The sequence below is a fragment of the Triticum aestivum genome, chromosome 5A (assembly GCF_018294505.1).
Source record: "Triticum aestivum cultivar Chinese Spring chromosome 5A, IWGSC CS RefSeq v2.1, whole genome shotgun sequence".
Lineage (NCBI taxonomy): Eukaryota > Viridiplantae > Streptophyta > Magnoliopsida > Poales > Poaceae > Triticum > Triticum aestivum.
This window is the reverse complement of record NC_057806.1, coordinates 483,493,193-483,512,771: the sequence shown is the minus strand read 5'-3', so window position 1 is coordinate 483,512,771 and position 19,579 is coordinate 483,493,193.

Genomic DNA, 19,579 nt, shown 5'->3' with positions numbered 1-19,579 from the left:
TTTTGTTCTCCAATCCATGCACTCACCGTCCATGATTTTTTTATCCAGATCCAAGAATCTAAGCACCGGATTCACTTGTTTTAACCAATCAGCATCCTAGAGCCCACCGTAACCAATCAAGAGTGAGCACAAATGGCCTCCTTTTAATTGGCACTAGATATGTGCACTACTTCTGCTTCGAAATCAGGCTTTACCACCATTTTTCTAGCTGCTATTTAGAGTAAGCCATGCATTGTTTCTGATGGATTACTAAAAAATCATCTCTTGATTGTAAAAGTCTTGTTAGGCCATCTAATTTTGTGTCTTGATGGAGATGAGTGGTTTTGGTTGCCTGGAAGAGCAGATGCTCTTGTAGAAGTCCTCGTGCTTTGTTTGTGCTACGAGGCTTGGTCCTATTGTGAGTATTCTAGCATTTGGATATGGGGTGTAATTTAATTTGGACTAAAACTGATTGATGTAGATTTGATTAGTGGATTCGCCAATGGTCCTCTAGTTTTTGATACAGTATTCAGTTGTCTGAATGAATATCTATGTTTGCATAGATAATAGTTTTCCTTGGATATAACATTTGAGATTGGCTGGAATGGTGATGCAATGGGGCAATGGAAACAAGGCTTAGGACTTATCAGTCATTTTTCTGATTACCCGAATTGTACTTGTCGAGTCACCCATAATATAAAGGCGGAACTAGAACTTGTCATCCTATTGCAGTATTGTGTTTGTTCTGTTATGACCTTGTGTTGAGCTGGGCAAGGCATCAATGTGTAACTTACTTATATGTTTCTTGTATCATGAAAATTTATCAAGATTAATTGGGCAGCATAAATGGAGAAATATCCTTAGCTAGATATACGGTTCTTTGCATGTTTCTTTGTTATCTGACAAGTAACATCCACAGTCCTTTTCTACATGTTTCTTTTGGAGAAGTATTTAAAGCTTATTTCATCTTTTATTTGAGAAAAAACAAGAACAATATTATCTGAGCATTTTGTTTGGTATTCTTTTATCTAGGCATCTATCTTTGAGTTTGTGACAATCTTGTGATTATTTTTCTTGCTTGCATCGGTGACAATCTTGTCCAGCGTTTTTACATGTCGTAGGATGACACACACAACCACCTGCTTGATCATAAAATAGGGTTATTTTTGCTTTACACACTGACAAATGAATATTAAATCTGAGTACTTTGTAGTGACTTCAAGTGACATTCTGAATCTGTTTATTTTGTATATGTTCAAAGAAGCCACCTAGAGTCCTGTTATTTTCCCTTTCAAACAAAATTTTCACCTAGAGAATGTTCCATTGCCTTCTTCATATCATTATGATCTAGTGGCAGCCCCAAATTTAGTAGATTGTGTAAGAAAAACTAGCTTCATTATGATTTTGTTATTCACAGTGCACACATCATATGTTGGTTCATATTGTTCCTTGTCAATATGCTTCTACTAACAAATAGTGTAGTGAGACTTTGAACTGGTCTAGCTAACTTATTTCTTTCTGTACTTCAGCCAACATCAGGCTGTGATACGTGATGTCAATGAGGAGTGGAGAAAAGACTTGAGTAGGACTAGTGACCGTCACCTTGCAGCTCGTCTTGTTCGAAAGTGTCCCTGACTTGGACATGGCAACTTGATAATCCATAACTTTTTTCTAGTGCACACACTTGTACAATGATTCATCAATGACCCTTGTAATGATTGCTTTTATTTTGCCACATGAAGCATCGTGAAATGCAGACCAATATTTGGACCATGGTGAAGTGATGGTAGTTATAATATTTTTTAATAATTCTAGTTACTTGAATTCAGAAATTTTGCTATGTGTGGTTTTTGTGGTTTTCCAAAATTAGCTATAGAATTTTTGTCTATGATCTGCTGCGTTATATTTGTCCATACTCTATAGTATGTCAGGGATTTCTTCCCTCCCCCCTGTTACCATTTGGGCCACTGGGGCAGTGGGAAATCTCCCGCGTGGTGGGAGGGGTCACATGTGCATGGGAAAAACCTCCCTAGGGGTTTATTGCCCAGGTTTTTTTCCTACCCAGCAACCAAATGAGCCCCTAGTGGGAGTAGGACTCCCCCTCTTAGTGCGCCTCTCCCTGGCCGGCCGCCTCCTCCCCTTGCTCCTTTATATACGGGGGCAGGGAGCACCCCATAGACACAAAAATTGATCATTGATCTCTTAGCCGTGTGCGGTGCCCCCTCCACCATAATCCACCTAGATCATATCGTAGCGGTGCTTAGGCGAAGCCCTGCGTCGGTAGCATCATCATCACTGTCACCATGCCGTCGTGCTGACGAAACTCTCATGTGAAGCTTTACTGGATCGGAGCTCGCGGGACGTCATCGAGTTGAACGTGTGCAGAACTCTGAGGTGTCGTGCGTTCGGTACTTGGATCGGTCGAATCGTGAAGATGTATGACTACATCAACTGTGTTGTGCTAACGCTTCCGCATTCGGTCTACGAGGGTACGTGGACACACTCTTCCCTCTCGTTGCTGTGCATCACCATGATCCTGTGTGTGCGTAGGAATTTTTTTTGAAATTACTACGTTCCCTAACATACATCAACCGCGTTGTCATAACGCTTCCACTTACGGTCTACAAGGGTACGTGGACAACACTCTCCCCTCTCATTGCTATGCATCACCTAGATAGATCTTGTGTGTGCGTAGGATTTTTTTTGAAATTACTATGTTCCCCAACACTCTTTCGTCTGCCCAAACCTCGCCTTTGAACGAGGCTCTGGACTTGATGCGATCACTCGCCATTACAAAAGAATCACTTCCGGACTATGCCCAGCCCGGACTAGCGGCTGAGAGTAGGGAATTTTACGTCCCACCCACCACCCACTTCATAGCCACTGTCGAAGACCTAACCGACATGTTGGACTATGCCTTTGAAGAAATCGACGGTATGGACGACGATGCCAGAGACGAACAAGGCCAAGACCCTCCATTTACTGAACGATGGACGGCCACTTCCACATACGACATATACATGGTGGACACACCCAAGGAGGATGACGCCCCTCCAAAGCATTGACGTCAGCGGCGCCGCTCAAAATCACACCACAACAAAGATAGCAATACCGCTCAAAATCATGCCACAACAAAGATAGCAATACCGACACCGGAGACGATAACACTCCAGAGAATGCCAAAGACCTCGAAGCCCTTGTAGAGCCAACATCCGAACAGGACGATTGGGAGGAGGGGCAAGTCGACACTGACGATCCCGTCGATAACGAGGGCTCAGAGGATAGTAAATACCTACCAATCTCCGAAGAGGACAAGAGCCTTGGCGACAAAGACTTCATTGTGCTGGAGCAACCCCTCGACCAAGAGCGCTTCAAGCGCCGGCTAATCGCCACTGCAAGAAGCCTGAAAAAGAAGCAGCAACAGCTTCAAGCTGATCAGGATCTGCTCAATGATAGATGGACTAATGTCCTGGCAGCCGAGGAATACAGCCTCGAACGCCCAGCAAAGAGCATCCCAAAGTGCAAGATGCTACCCCAATTCGACAATGAGGCCCTTGAGCCCATACCGCCAAAGCATAAAGTTGCTGACAAGCCCGACCGACCACCGCGTGGATGGGACAGATCAGCTACTCACGCCGAACACCAGCCCGCGTCACCCCACTATAGAGGTAGGGAGGTAACGGCCCCGGGCTATACCTACGAATTACACAAGGACCTGGACAGTAGAGCCGGTCTGACAAGATCAATCTATGGATCAAGGGGGCGCGCCCCAACGCACGGGGACGACCATTAGACCTGGCAGGACAGGCACAACCTTGCATGAGCCGACAACCGTATACGGCCTTCATCCAAACTATGTCGTGATGTCGCCCGATACAGAGGCGCCGTGCACCCCCTATGCTTCACCGATGAGGTAATGGAACACCAGTTCCCAGAAGGGTTTAAACCCGTAAACATCGAATCATACGATGGCACAACAGATCCAGCAATATGGATTGAAGATTTTCTTCTCCACATTCGCATGGCTCGCGGCGATGATCTACATGCCATCAAATACCTCCCCCTAAAACTCAAGGGACCAGCTCGGCATTGGTTAAATAGCCTCCCAGAAAACTCTATTGGAAGCTGGGAAGACTTGGAGGATGCCTTTCGAGACAACTTCCAAGGCACTTATATCCGGCCTCCGGATGCCGATGACCTCAGTCATATAGTCCAGCAGCCCGGAGAGTCGGCCAGGAAATCCTGGACCAGGTTCCTAATTAAAAAGAACCAGATTGTCGACTGTCTGGATGCCAAAGCCCTAGCGGCCTTTAAGCACAGCATCCGCGACAAATGGCTCGTCCGACACCTCGGCCAAGAAAAGCCGAAGTCCATGGCAATCCTTACAACAGTAATGACCCACTTTTGCGCGGGCGAAGATAGCTGGCTAGCCCATAGCAGCAACAGTACCAGCGACCTGAGCACTTCCGAAGCCAGAAATGGCAACGGAAGGCCCCGACGCAACAAACATAAGCGTCGAAGCAACAATGATAACACAGAGGATACGACGGTCAATGCCGGATTCAGTGTCTCCAAATCCAGTCAAAGGAAGAAGCCATTCAAAAGAAACAGAGACGGTTCATCAAGCCTAGACCGAATACTTGATCGACCTTGCCAGATCCATGACACTCCTAACAAGCTTGCCAACCATACCAATAGAAGTTGTTGGGTTTTCAAACAGGCCGGCAAGTTAAATGCCGAACACAAGGAGAAAGGGTCGCCCAGCGAGGATGACGATGAGGAACCTCGCCCACCGAACACAGTGGGACAGAAGAAATTTCCCCCCGAGGTCAAAATGGTGAATATGATATACGTTACTCACATCCCCAAGCGGGACGCAAGCGCGCGTTAAGGGACGTCTACACGATCGAGCCAGTCACCCCAAAATTTAACCCATGGTCAGCCTGTCCAATCACTTTTGATCACAGAGACTACCCGACCAGTATCCGTCATGGAGGCTCAGCCGCGCTAGTCCTTGACCCAATTATTGATGGATTCCACCTCACGCGAGTCCTCATGGACGGCGGCAGCAGCCTTAACCCGCTCTATCAGGACACAGTCCGCAAAATGGGTATTGATCCTTCAAGAATCAAGCCCACAAAATCCACCTTTAAGGGAGTAATACCTGGTGTAGAGGCTCGCTGCACGGGCTCAATCACACTGGAGGTTGCCTTCGGTTCGCCGGATAACTTCCGAAGCAAAGACTTGATCTTTGACATCGTCCCTTTCCATAGTGGCTACCACGCGTTGCTCAAACGAACCGCATTCGCTTGCTTCAACGCGGTCCCACACTATGCCTATCTCAAACTCAAGATGCCCGGACCCTGCGGTGTTATAACAGTTAATGGAAACATGGAATGCTCCCTCTGTACTGAGGAGCACACCATGGCCCTGGCAGCGGAAGTACAAAGCGGCCTTATCATACCAAATACTACATCGGCAGTCAAGCCCCTGGACACTATCAAATGAGTCCGGACTACCATGCAGCACAATAGTCCAACCCGTCAGGAGATCGACTAGCAATTCGGCCTCCATCGCAGCCCCAACTGAATTGCGGCATACGTACGACGCGCACATCACTACGCGCTAAAGATACCATGGGCAACGATGGAGGCATAGTAAAGATAAAGTCCAGAATACGACTCGACCCTATCTGCACCTTGATATCTCTTTTCTCTTATTTTTATTTTTCCATCTTCCTTACAACCCACATCACCTTTCGATGGTACCAAGGCCCTTTTTCTAAGCCCGTCATGAAAACCCGATCGTTGATCCTTTCGAGGGATAATACGCCAAGGATAAAAGCAGCGTAGACATGTGGCAGAGTATCTAAAGGATCTTTAAAGATCACCGCTTTCTTCTTTAGGACCCGTACTGTAACGCCCTCGATGCGGCTATATCTCCCACGTGTCGAAGCACGACTTAGAGGCATAACTGCATTGAAAGCAATTTTGCAAGTGAGGTAATCTTCACAACAACCCATGTACATAAATATAGGGGAAAAGGTACATAGTTGGCTTACACTCGCCATGTCACACAAATACATAAATGAGTCATTACATTCATCCAATACACTCAGGGTCCGACTATGGTACCAAAATAAAGATCAACCCCCAATGCGACAAAGTCCCCGATCGCTCCAACTGGGCACATCTACTGATCATCTAGGAAAGACACATAGTATCGACGAGAGTCTTCATCGAACTCCCACTTGAGCTCGGTCATATCATCTGGAACGGTATCATCGGTCCCTGCATCTGGTTTTGGAAGTAAACTGTGAGTCACGGGGGACTCAGCAATCTCGCACCCTTGCGATCAAGACTATTTAAGCTTATAGGTAAGGTAAGGTATGATGTGGAGCTGCAGCAAGCGTCTAGCATATATGGTGGCTAACATATTCGCAAAAGAGAGCGAGAAGAGAAGGCAAAAGCACGGTCGAACAACTATGATCAAGAAGTGATCCTAGAACAACCTACGTCAAGCATTACTCCAACACCGTGTTCACTTCCCAGACTCCGCCGAGAAGAGACCATCACGGTAACACACGCGGTTGATGCATTTTAATTAAGTTAAGTTTCATGTTATCTACAACCATACATTAACAAATTCCCATCTGCCCATAACCGCGGGCACGGTTTTCGAAAGTTCAAATCCCTGCAGGGGAGTCCCAACTTAGCCCATCACAAGCTCTCACGGTCAACGAAGGATATTCCTTCTCCCAAGACAATCCGATTAGACTCGGCATCCGGTTACAAGACATCCTCGACAATGGCAAAACAAGTCCAGCAACACCGCCTGAATGTGCCGACAAATCCTGATAGGAGCTGCACATATCTCGTTCTTAGGGCACACTCAGATTGTCCAAACTTCCGGTAGGCCAGCCCAGAGTCGCCCCTGGTGGACACCGGTGGCTGGCAAGGTGGACCAACACTCAGAGGAGCACTGGCCCGGGGGGGTTTAAATAAAGATGACACTTGGGCTCCGGAAACCCTAGGGAAAAAGAGGCTAGGTGGCAAATGGTAAAACCAAGGTTGGGCATTGCTGGAGGAGTTTTATTCAAGGCGAACTGTCAAGGGGTTCCCATTATAACCCAACCGTGTAAGGAACGCAAAATCCAGGAAGATAACACCGATATGACAGAAACTAGGGTGGCAAGAGTGGACCAAAACACCAGGCATAAGGCCGAGCCTTCCACCCTTTACCAAGTATATAGGTGCATTAAGATAAACAAGATAATATAGTGATATCCCAACAATAAACATGTTCCAACAAGGAACGATCTCCAATCTTCACCTGCAACTAGCAACGCTATAAGAGGGGCTGAGCAAAGCGGTAACATAGCCAAACAACAGTTTGCTAGGACATGGTGGGTTAGAGGTTTGACATGGCAGTATGGGAGGCATGATAAGCAAGTGGTGGGTATCGAAGCAGAGGCATAGCAGAAGAGCAAGCATCTAGCAAGCAAAGATAGAAGTGATTTCGAGGGTATGGTCATCTTGCCTGCAAAGTTCTCAGAGTTCCCTTGATCCTCGTAAGCGAACTCAACAGGCTCCTCGTTCACGTACTCGTCTCCCGACTCTACCCAAACAAGAACAACTATCAAAAAGGATCAAAATCAACCACGTGCAATGCTCAAGCAACATGATGCAAACATGGTATCATATGCGGGATGCGATATATGATGCATATGCATGATTTGTAAAGGAATGATTGAAACTCGCCTCAACTTGGAAAACCAAGAGTTCCACTAGAAAGGTGAGTTGATTTCAGTTGAAATCGATATTAAGATCACCAGAATCGGATGCACGGTTTGGAAATGGCAAGCAAAACAAATATGGCACCGGTCTACGATAATCTGCAAGTAGCCATCTAAATGCATCATGATAAATATGCTACAGCACTCAAACATGGCAACAAAATACATGGCAGGGATCCACTCATGATGCTTGACAAAAGATGAACACTGAGCTACGGCTAATTCACTCATTAACAGGTTCAAACAATCATGGAAAAAGAGCAAATGATAACAGGTTTCAGACTTAGTGAAATTAACACAAGTCTGGAATTTATCATCAGGAAGCAATCTTTAGAGCATGAAAACTACATGCTACAGGAACATATCATGGTAAATCAAGGCATGGCATGAAGCTACTCTAAGCATATAACAAAAGTCCCTTAGTGACCTTATGCCAAAAGGGATCAGAAAATACAATTGCAAGCATGTGAACATAACAAAAACATAAACAGATTCAGACTTAGTGAAAAACTGGAGCATGCAAAACAGATTAACAAGTAGGCATGTTTACGAGCTCGATGCACTCACTACAGAGCATGGCATGACAACCTAAGCATACACCCACAAAGAAGATATGGCATAGAAGTTAGACATGGCAAGAACAACTACATAGCATGCACTGATCAACAACAACAAGCTTGGCAAAATTGCTAAACATGTCAACAATCTGCCAGGAACAATTTATAGCAAAAGTAGAGCTCGATTGACTCAAGCTAGGGTGCTCCATAATTGTAAACAAAGACATGGATGGATAGAGCATCACAATATAACAAAACATCCTTACTGATCATCCTCAAAAGAGGCACGGATCACTAGGAAACAACATGAACATATGGCATAAAAACAATAACAGGACAAGGACTTCGAATAATCCTATGTCCCTGAAATCAGCATCATTGAGTAAGCTACTTTGCATGCTTGTGCTAGTCACCACAAAGATCACAAAAATACATGGAATACACCCCTGTAAAGATGGCATGGCATTCATCAAAACACATGTAGAGCTCGGGATCATAGCATGCACACATTAATCATGGCAAAAATGACAAAAGGCCATTTGCTGAAACAGATCTGACATAATCATCACATAGCCCTCTTCCAAAAGCATTTCGGGCATCAAGATGAGCTCAAATGAAAATGATGCAATGACATGAAATGATGTAATTGTCGAGACGAACATTTTGATATGCTACACGCACGAATCGGAGCTACGGATGCAAAGTTATGGCATGTCAAATATAGCAAAAAATCTAGGGTTTCGGGCAAAATTAGGTCAACCTCGAGATCCAGATCTGGATCCAGATCGTGCACAGGAACCGAGGTTGCCGAAACAGTGGGGGTTCGCCGAAGTAGCCGAGAACGTCGCCAGACTTGGAGGGGGGCTCGCCGGAGGGGGTCGTCTGAACTTGCTGGAGCTCACCGGAGACGTCGAGGAGGAGGAGGCGACTCGGGGCGGCAAGGTAGGTGCGGGCGTGGGGCGGCCCGGTGGCGACGCAGCTCACCGGCGGCAAGGCGGAACAGGGCGGCGGCGCTGGAGATGCGGCAGGCCGGCGCAGGCGGCGGGCGCGGCTCCTCTCGTGCGGGCACGGCGGAGGCAGGCGGTGCCACGCGCGGGCCCTCGGGGGCTGGAGGCGGGCCGAGAGGGCCGGAGTGGGAGCGAGGCGGCGGCGACACTTGGCGGCGCCCGATTTGCCGCGACGAAGTGTCCGGCCGAAGCGGACGTTGTCCGGCGGCGGCGTGAGCAGATTTTAGGGTTAGGGGGAGAAGAGACCCGGGATTTTCGTGGGGGGTCTTTATATAGGGGTAGAGGGAGCTAGGAAGCTCCAAATGAGGTGCGGTTTTCGGCCACGCGATCGTGATCGAACTCTCTAGATGATAGAAGGGGTTTTGGTGGGTTTTGGGCCACTTTGGAGGGGTGTTGGGCTGCAACACACACGAGGCCTTTTCGGTCCCTCGGTTAACCGTTGGAGTATCAAACGAAGTCCAATTGGTACGAAACTTGACAGGCGGTCTACCGGTAGTAAACCAAGGCCGCATGACAAGTCTTGGTCCAATCCGAAAACATTTAACACCCGCACACGAAAAGAGGTAGAAAGGACCACCGGAGGACATAGGAGCGCCGGAATGCAAAACGGAAAACGGGGAAGATGCTCGGATGCATGAGACGAGCACGTATGCAAATGCAATGCACATGATGACATGATATGAGATGCATGACAAAGACAAAACACACGGAAACAAAAACCCGACAACGATGAAATAAAATAACTTAGTGCCGGAAATGGCAAGAGTTGGAATACAAAAGGTAAATTACATCCGGGGTGTTACACGTACACAGCTTTACCTTGTGCTCGGCATGTAAAATAGCCTTGATGCTCATCACATTATATGTAAAAATATGTTCTGACATATCAATCAGACTATAATGGAAACATTTTCTCGCCCAACCTATTCGGTACTGGCTTATTTCTTCATCTGTATTCCCTCTTCTTCGTCCGGTGGCCAATGTACACCTCGGCTCGACTTAAATCGACAGGGGCTCCATTTGTCCACGTACGTTTCTTCAATAAATAATAATAATTCTAAACAATTTTATAGTACATTCGGCATCTCGAACATAGCATTATATGCAACAGCTTCGAATCATGTCTTTGGTCAATAGTTGGGTTGCCCGGCTCATGTGGTTACTGCCTTATGTTCCGCTTGATCGGCTAAGGTAGTAAAGGGAGAACTACTGCGATTGTTTTTTCGGTTCATCCGGACAAACACCTTAGTAGAGAAAGCCGAAAACTGACTGTCATGATGCGGCAAGAGCTGGTCGGCTATTCAGTGACTAAGTATAAATCTTTTGCAATTTTTTCCGCATAACATGACAGACCGGCCTTCACCCGGTCAGGCATTTACAGCACCCAAGTTCAGATAATCAAATAATACTAGGGGTTGCGCCTACACTCACATTGTCAAACCCCTATGGCTAAGTGAGAGTGATAAAGCCACATAGTGCGATTGCCTGGTTCGCCGCACTAACACCTCCTTCATGGAACAACTTGATGGGTCAAGTGTGTTTAGGTGCCATTCCGAACACCCCCGTACTACCTACGCGGGGGCTGAAGCCGATGACTGGCCAACTCTTAGATATCATAAATGGCCGCATAGGAGGAAAAGAATTTGAGGTAAAATAAGCAACATATTATACATCAGCCTTGTTTCATAATACAAAGTTTGGACTGCAGGAATACATTCAATCAAAAATGACGTCCTTCGAGCACTGGCCTTCTACAATGCGGGATCCTTCAAGGACGTCGTCAAAATACCGCTCTGGCATGCGGTGCTCTTTGCTCGCGGGTGGTCCCTTGGTGGCAAGCTTGGCAGCGTTCATCTTCGCCCACTACACTTTGACACGGGCGAAGGACATCCGTGCACCTTCGATGCAGACCGACCGCTTCACGACATCAAGCCGGGAGCAGGCACTGACCAGCCGCTTCATGAGCCCGAAGTAGCTGCTGGGCATGGTTTCGGTGAGCCAAAGACGGATTATAAAATGCCTCATGGCCAATCCGGCCACCCTATGCAGTTCGGTCAACTGTTTCAGCTGATCGCTGAGGGGCACGGGATGCTCCGGCGCAAGGTACTGTAACCAGAAAAACTTTTCCGTTCAGCTCCCCTCTTCGGCTCAGAAGAACTCTGCAGCATCAACAATACTCCAGGGCAGGTCCACAAACGTTCCTGGAGAACTCCAAATCCAGGTCAGTAAGATATACTTTCTTCTCACAAATTTGCTCTGCATGTTAAAGGCCTTACCCGCCGCAATCTTCTTGGCCTCTTGGATCTCCCGGCAGGCGCTTTGGGCTTCGATCTGGGCCTCCTGTGCACTTTGGAGGGCCTTAGCAAGTTCAGAATTTTGATCCGAAATCTTGCGCTCTAAGGACTCACATTTGCTTATCGCATCCTTGAGCTCTTGCTGGACTTCCTCCACCCTTGATTCATGTTTCAGGCAGGCACCTCATTCCTCCTCCGACTCTTTCTTGGCTTCGGCCAGCATGTTCTTGAGGGCTTCGACCTCCGAAGCGTCAGCTATGAACATAATTATAAAACTCATTCAGATAACAAATCAGAGCTGATCTCAGTTCAGACATGTTTCGGTATCACATACCTTGCTTTTCCTCTAACTTCCACCTCAGCTCGGACGCTTTGGCGGCATGGGAAGCTCACGCGTGCATCGCAGCCTGTTTGATCAAATAGATATGTATATTAAATCTCCTGCAAAGATTGTTACATCCTTTGTTCGTCCTTTCTTCGTGAACATCGAACAAAGTCTCAGGGGCTACTATCTATACATGGGCATTCCCCTTGGATACGTCTCCAACGTATCTATAATTTTTGATTGCTCCATGCTATATTATCTACTATTTTGGATGTTTATGGGCTTTATTATACACTTTTATATCATTTTTGGGACTAACCTATTAACACAGAGCCCAGTGCCAGTTTCTGTTTTTACCTTGTTTTAGGGTTTTGAAGAAAAGGAAAATCAAACGGAGTCCAATTGACCTGAAACTTCACGGAACTTATTTTTGGATCAGAATAATCCCAGAAGACTTGGAGTGCACGTCAGGGACCTTCGAGGAGGCCACGAGGTAGGGGGCGCGCCCACCCCCCTAGGGCGCGCTCTCCACCCTCGTGGGCCCCTCGTGGCCCCCCTGACATATTTCTTCCGCCTATATATCTCCATATACCCTAAAACTATCGAGGAGCACAATAGATCGGGAGTTCCACCGCCAGAAGCCTCCGTAGCCATCGAAAGCCAATCTAGACCCATTCCGGCACCCTGCCGGAGGGGGAATCCCTCTCCGGTGGCCATCTTCATCATCCCGGTGCTCTCCATGACGAGGAGGGAGTAGTTCTCCCTCGGGGCTGAGGGTATGTACCAGTAGCTATGTGTTTGATCTCTCTCTCTCTCGTGTTCTTGAGGTGATACGATCTTGATGTATCACGAGCTTTGCTATTATAGTTGGATCTTATGTTTGTTCTCCACCTCTACTCTCTTGTAATGGATTGAGTTTCCCCTTTGAAGTAATCTTATCGGATTGAGTCTTTAAAGATTTGAGAACACTTGTTGTATGTCTTGCCGTGCGTATCTGTGGTGACAATGGGATACCACGTGATTCACTTGATGTATGTTTTGGTGATGAACTTGCGGGTTCTGCCCATGAACCTATGCATAGGGGTTGGCACATGTTTTCGTCGTAATTCTCCGGTAGAACTTTGGGGCACTCTTTGAGGTTCTATATGTTGGTTGAATAGATAAATCTGAGATTGTGTGATGCATATTGTATAATCATACCCACGGATACTTGAGGTGACATTGGAGTATCTAGGTGACATTAGGGTTTTGGTTGATTTGTGTCTTAAGGTGTTATTCTAGTATGAACTCTAGGGCTGTTTGTGACACTTATAGGAATAGCCCAACGGATTGATTGGAAAGAATAACTTTGAGGTGGTTCGTACCCTACCATAATCTCTTCGTTCGTTCTCCGCTATTAGTGACTTTGGAGTGACTCTTTGTTGCATGTTGAGGGATAGTTATGTGATCCAATTATGTTATTATTGTTGAGAGGACTTGCACTAGTGAAAGTATGAACCCTAGGCCTTGTTTCCTATCATTGCAATACCGTTTATGCTCACTTTTATCCTTAGTTACCTTGCTTTTTTTATATTTTCAGATTATAAAAACCTATATCTACTATCCATATTGCACTTGTATCACCATCTCTTCGCCGAACTAGTGCACCTATACAATTTACCATTGTATTGGGTGTGTTGGGGACACAAGAGACTCTTTATTATTTGGTTGCAGGGTCGCTTGAGAGAGACCATTTTCATCCTACACCTCCTACGGATTGATAAACCTTAGGTCATCCACTTGAGGGAAATTTGCTACTGTCCTACAAACCTCTGCACTTGGAGGCCCAACAACGTCTACAATAAGAAGGTTGTGTAGTATACATCAAGCTCTTTTATGGCGCCGTTGCCGGGGAGGTGAGTGGTTGAAGGTATATGTTTAGATCTTGCAACCGAGTCTTTTAATTTCTTGTTTTTATCACTAGTTTAGTTTATAAAAGAAAACTATAAAAAATGGAATTGAGTTTGTCTCATATGCTTCACCTTTTTAAGATCTTTCGTGAGTATGATGGAAAGGATAATTGTGCTCAAGTGCTAGAAGAAGAAATCTATAAAATGTTTGGCACTAAATATTTGAATGATGAGCATGATTTCAATGTTGTTAGTATGAATTCCTTGAATATCCATGATGCTAATGATATGCAAAGCCACAAGCTTGGGGAAGCTATGTTTGATGAAGATGATATTCTTTGTCCCCCAAGTTTTGATGTGCAAATTTATTATGATGAAAGCATGCCTCCTATCTATGATGATTATTGTGATGACACGTATGCTTTAAATAATAAAAATAACAATGAAACTTGTCATCTTCATTTCAATTTTCAATCCCATGATAGTTGCTCTGTTGAGTTTGCTCCCACTACTATTAATGAGAAGAATTTTGCTTGTGTGGAGAGTAATAAAATTTCTATACTTATAGATCATGAAAAGAATGCTTTAGGTGCTGGTTATATTGTTTAATTAATTCATGATGCTACTGAAAATTATTATGAGGGAGGAATATATGCTTGTAGGAATTGCAATAATATCAAGTTCCCTCTCTATGTGCTTAAAGTTTTAAAGCTATGCTTGTTTTGCCTTCCTATGCTAGTTGATTATTGCTCCCATAAGTTGTTTGCTCACAAAATCCCTATGAATAGGAAGTGGGTTAGACTTAAATGTATTACCAATATTCTTAATGATGCTCTCTTTATGTTTCAATTCTTATCTTTTATGTGAGCATCATTGAAATCATCATGCCTAGCTAGGGGCGTTAAACGATAGCGCTTGTTGGGGGGCAACCCAACTTTACTTTTGTTCCTTGCTTTTTGCTCCTGTTTAGTAATAAATAATTCATCTATCCTCTGTTTATATGTGGTTTTATGCATTTGATTAGTGTTTGTGCCAAGTAGAACCTTTGGGAAGACTTGGGGGAGGTCTTTGCGATCATGCTGTAAAAAACAGAAACTTTAGTGCTCACGAGTATTGCTGCCATTTTTTATCGGAGAGTGATATTTAGTTAATTCCTTTTGCAGATGATTAATAGATAAATTACTCAGGTCCATCAATTTATTTGAGAATTTTATGAGTTACAGGAGTATACGTTAGTTACAGATTACTACAGACAGTTCTGTTTTTGATAGATTCTGTTTTTCGTGTGTTGTTTGCTTATTTTGATGAATCTATGGCTAGTAAAATAGTTTATAAACCATAGATAAGTTGGAATACAGTAGGTTTAACACCAATATAAATAAAGAATGAGTTCATTACAGTAACTTTAAGTGGTCTTTTGTTTTCTTTCGCTAACGGATCTTACGAGTTTTCTGTTAAGTTTTGTGTTGTGAAGTTTTCAAGTTTTGGATAAGGATTCAATGGACTATGGAATAAGGAGTGGAAAGAGCCTAAGCTTGGGGATTCCCAAGGCACCCCAAGGTAATATTCAAGGACAACCAAAAGCCTAAGCTTGGGGATGCCCCGGAAGGCATCCCCTCTTTCGTCTTCGTTCATCGGTAACTTTACTTGGAGCTATATTTTTATTCGCCACATGATATGTGTTTTGCTTGGAGCGTCAATTTATTTTGTTAGGATTTGATTGCTGTTATTTATAACAATGTTTTGCATCTTTTATTTCAATAAAAGTGGCATTGATAGCCTTTACTATGCCTATTTTAGAAGTCCACATGTTGCTGTTTGAAAACAGAAAGTTTACCGCTGTTGCAATAATTCCCTAGAAAATTCAGAATGTGATAAAATGTGGAAACATTTTGCATATTAATCTCTTATAAATTTACTACAGTGGGAATTTTCTTTCATAATTTTTGGAGCTAGGTAAGTATGGATGTTTCTGCATTCTTTACAGACTGTCCTGTTTAGGCAGATTGCTGTTATGTTTGCATTGTTTACATGTGTTTGCTTCTTTAATGATTCTATTTGAGGATAGGACTATTAAATATGCAGAGGAATTTAGTATGCAATGTTGAATAATAATTTTAGTGATTTGCTACAGTAGAGTATGATAAGGTTTTTGCAATGTGTTATACTAACTTATCTCACGAGTCCTTGTTGAGTTTTGTGTGGATGAAGCTTTTGAGATTTAGGGAGACCGTGATATGAGAGGAATTAAGGAGACACAAAAGCTCAAGCTTGGGGATTCCCAAGGCATCCACAGATAATATTTCAAGAAGTCTCAAGCATCTAAGCTTGGGGATGCCCCGGTTGGCATCCCACCTTTCTTCTTCAACAACTATCGGTTAGTATCGGTTGATCCTAAGTTTTTGCTTCTTCACATGATGTTTGCCATTCTTAGATGTCATTTTATTTTGCTTTGCTTGCTGTTTGAATAAATACCAAGATCTGAAATTATTAAATGTTAGAGAGTCTTCACATAGTTGCATAATTATTCGACTACTCATTGATCTTCACTTATATCTTTCGGAGTAGTTTGTCATTTGCTCTAGTGCTTCACTTATATCTTTTAGAGCACGGTGGTAGTTTTATTTTGAAGAAATAGATGAACTCTCATGCTTCACTTATATTATTTTGAGAGTCTTAAATAGCATGGTAATTTGCTTAAAATCTTAATATGCTAGGTATTCAAGATTAGTAAAATTTTCTTATGAGTGTTTTGAATACTAAGAGAAGTATGATGCTTGATGGTTGTTTTGAGATATGGAGGTAATAATATCAAAGTCGTGCTAGTTGAGTAGTTGTGAAATTGAGAAATGCTTGTGTTGAAGTATGCAAGTCCCGTAGCATGCACGTATGGTAAACGTTATGTAACAAATTTGAAACATGAGGTGTTATTTGATTGTCTTCCTTATGAGTGGCGGTCGGGGACGAGCGATGGTCTTTTCCTACCAATCTATCCCCCTAGGAGCATGCGCGTAGTGCCGAGGTTTTTGATGACTTGTAAATTTTTGCAATAAGTATGTGAGTTCTTTATGACTAATGTTGAGTCCATGGATTATACGCACTCTCACCCTTCTATCCTTGCTAGCCTCTTCGGTGCCGTGCATTGCCCTTTCTCACATTGAGAGTTGGTGCAAACTTCACCGGTGCATCCAAACCCCGTGATATGATACGCACTTTCACACATAAACATCCTTATATCTTCCTCAAAACAGCCACCATACCTACCTATTATGGCATTTCCGTAGCCATTCCTAGATATATTGCCATGCAACTTTCCACCATTCCGTTTATCATGACACATTCATCATTGTCATATTGCTTAGCATGATCATGTAGTTGACATAGTATTTGGGGCAAAGCCACCATTCATAATTCTTTCATACATGTCACTCTTGATTTATTGCATATCCCGATACACCGCCGGAGGCATTCATATAGAGTCATCTTTGTTCTAGTATCAAGTTGTAATCATTGAGTTGTAAATAAATAGAAGTGTGATGATCATCATTTTCTAGAGCATTGTCCCAAGTGAGGAATAAAAAAAGAAGAGAAGGCCATAAAAAAGGGAGAAAGCCCAAAAAAGAAGAAGAGAAAGTCCATAAAAAAGAGAAGGCCCCAAAAATGAAAAAAATGAAAATGAGAGAAAAAGAGAGAAGGGGCAATGCTACTATCCTTTGCCACACTTGTGCTTCAAAGTAGCACCATAATCCTCATGATAGAGAGTCTCTTGTTTTGTCACTTTCACATACTAGTGGGAATTTTCATTATAGAACTTGGCTTGTATATTCCAACAATGGGCCTCCTCAAGTGCCCTAGGTCTTCGTGAGCAAGAAAGTTGGATGCACACCCACTTAGTTTCTTTTGTTGAGCTTTCATACATTTATAGCTCTAGTGCATCCGTTGCATGGCAATCCCTACTCCTTGCATTAACATCAATCGATGGGCATCTCCATAGCCCATTGATTAGCCTCATTGATGTGAGGCTTTCTCCTTTTTGTCTTCTCCACATAACCCCCATCATCATATTCTATTCCACCCATAGTGCTATGTCCATGGCTCGCGCTCATATATTGCGTGAAAGGTTATATGTTTGAGATTACTAAAGTATGAAACAATTGCTTGGCTTGTCATCAGGGTCGTGCATGATGAGAGCATTCTTGTGTGATGAAAATGGAGCATGAACAAGCTATATGATTTTGTAGGGATGAACTTTCTTTGGCCATGTTATTTTGAGAGGACATAATTGCTTAGTTAGTATGCTTGAAGTATTATTATTTTTATGTCAATATGAACTTTTATCTTGAGTCTTTCGGATCTGAATATTCCTGCCACAATTAAGAAGAATTACATTGAAATTATGCCAAGTAGCATTCCACATCAAAAATTCGGTTTTTATCATTTACCTACTCGAGGACGACCAGGAATTAAGCTTGGGGATGTTGATACGTCTCCAACGTATCTATAATTTTTGATTGCTCCATGCTATATAATCTACTGTTTTGGATGTTTATGGGCTTCATTATACACTTATATATCATTTTCAGGACTAACCTATTAACCCAGAGCCCAGTGCCAGTTTTTGTTTTACCTTGTTTTAGGGTTTCGAAGAAAAGGAAAATCAAACGGAGTCCAATTGACCTGAAACTTCACGGAACTTATTTTTGGATCAGAAGAAGCCCAGAAGACTTGGAGTGCACGTCAGGGGACCTTCGAGGAGGCCACGAGGTAGGGGGGCGCGCCCACCCCCTAGGGCGCGCCCTCCACCCTCGTGGGCCCCTCGTGGCCCCCCCGACGTATTTCTTCCGCCTATATATCTCCATATACCCTAAAACTATCGATGAGAACAATAGATCGGGAGTTCCGCCACCAGAAGCCTCCGTAGCCACCGAAAGCCAATCTAGACTCGTTCCGGCACCCTGCCGGAGGGGGAATCACTCTCCGGTGGCCATCTTCATCATCCCGGTGCTCTCCATGATGAGGAGGGAGTAGTTCTCCCTCGGGGCTGAGGGTATGTACCAGTAGCTATGTGTTTGATCTCTCTCTCTCTCTCTCTCTCTCTCGAGTTCTTGAGGTGATACGATCTTGATGTATCACGAGCTTTGCTATTATAGTTGGATCTTATGTTTCTTCTCCCCCTCTACTCTCTTGTAATGGATTGAGTTTCCCCTTTGAAGTAATCTTATCAGATTGAGTCTTTAAAGATTTGAGAACACTTGTTGTATGTCTTGCCGTGCGTATCTGTGGTGACAATGGGATACCACGTGATTCACTTGATGTATGTTTTGGTGATGAACTTGCGGGTTCCGCCCATGAACCTGTGCATAGGGGTTAGCACACGTTTTCGTCGTGATTCTCCGGTAGAACTTTGGGGCACTCTTTGAGGTTCTATGTGTTGGTTGAATAGTACAAATGCCCGTGCGTTGCAACGGGCAAAAAAATTTAAACATGACATTGCGCAACACTTCTTATCCAAATTTGGCAAACATCAGAAAAAAAGTTACATTGAAAATAGTATTTTGGACCATAAAATTTGAACGTGAAGAAGCCATCCTAACGGCGTTCGCCAAGACCTACTTCAGCTTCAATCTTTCATTTGATGAACAGTAGTCGCATGTCTTTAAGTCGATTTTTTTTGTTCAGAAAAACATGAATTTGAGAACATTTCTAAAACATGGAATCATTTTTGTGGTGATG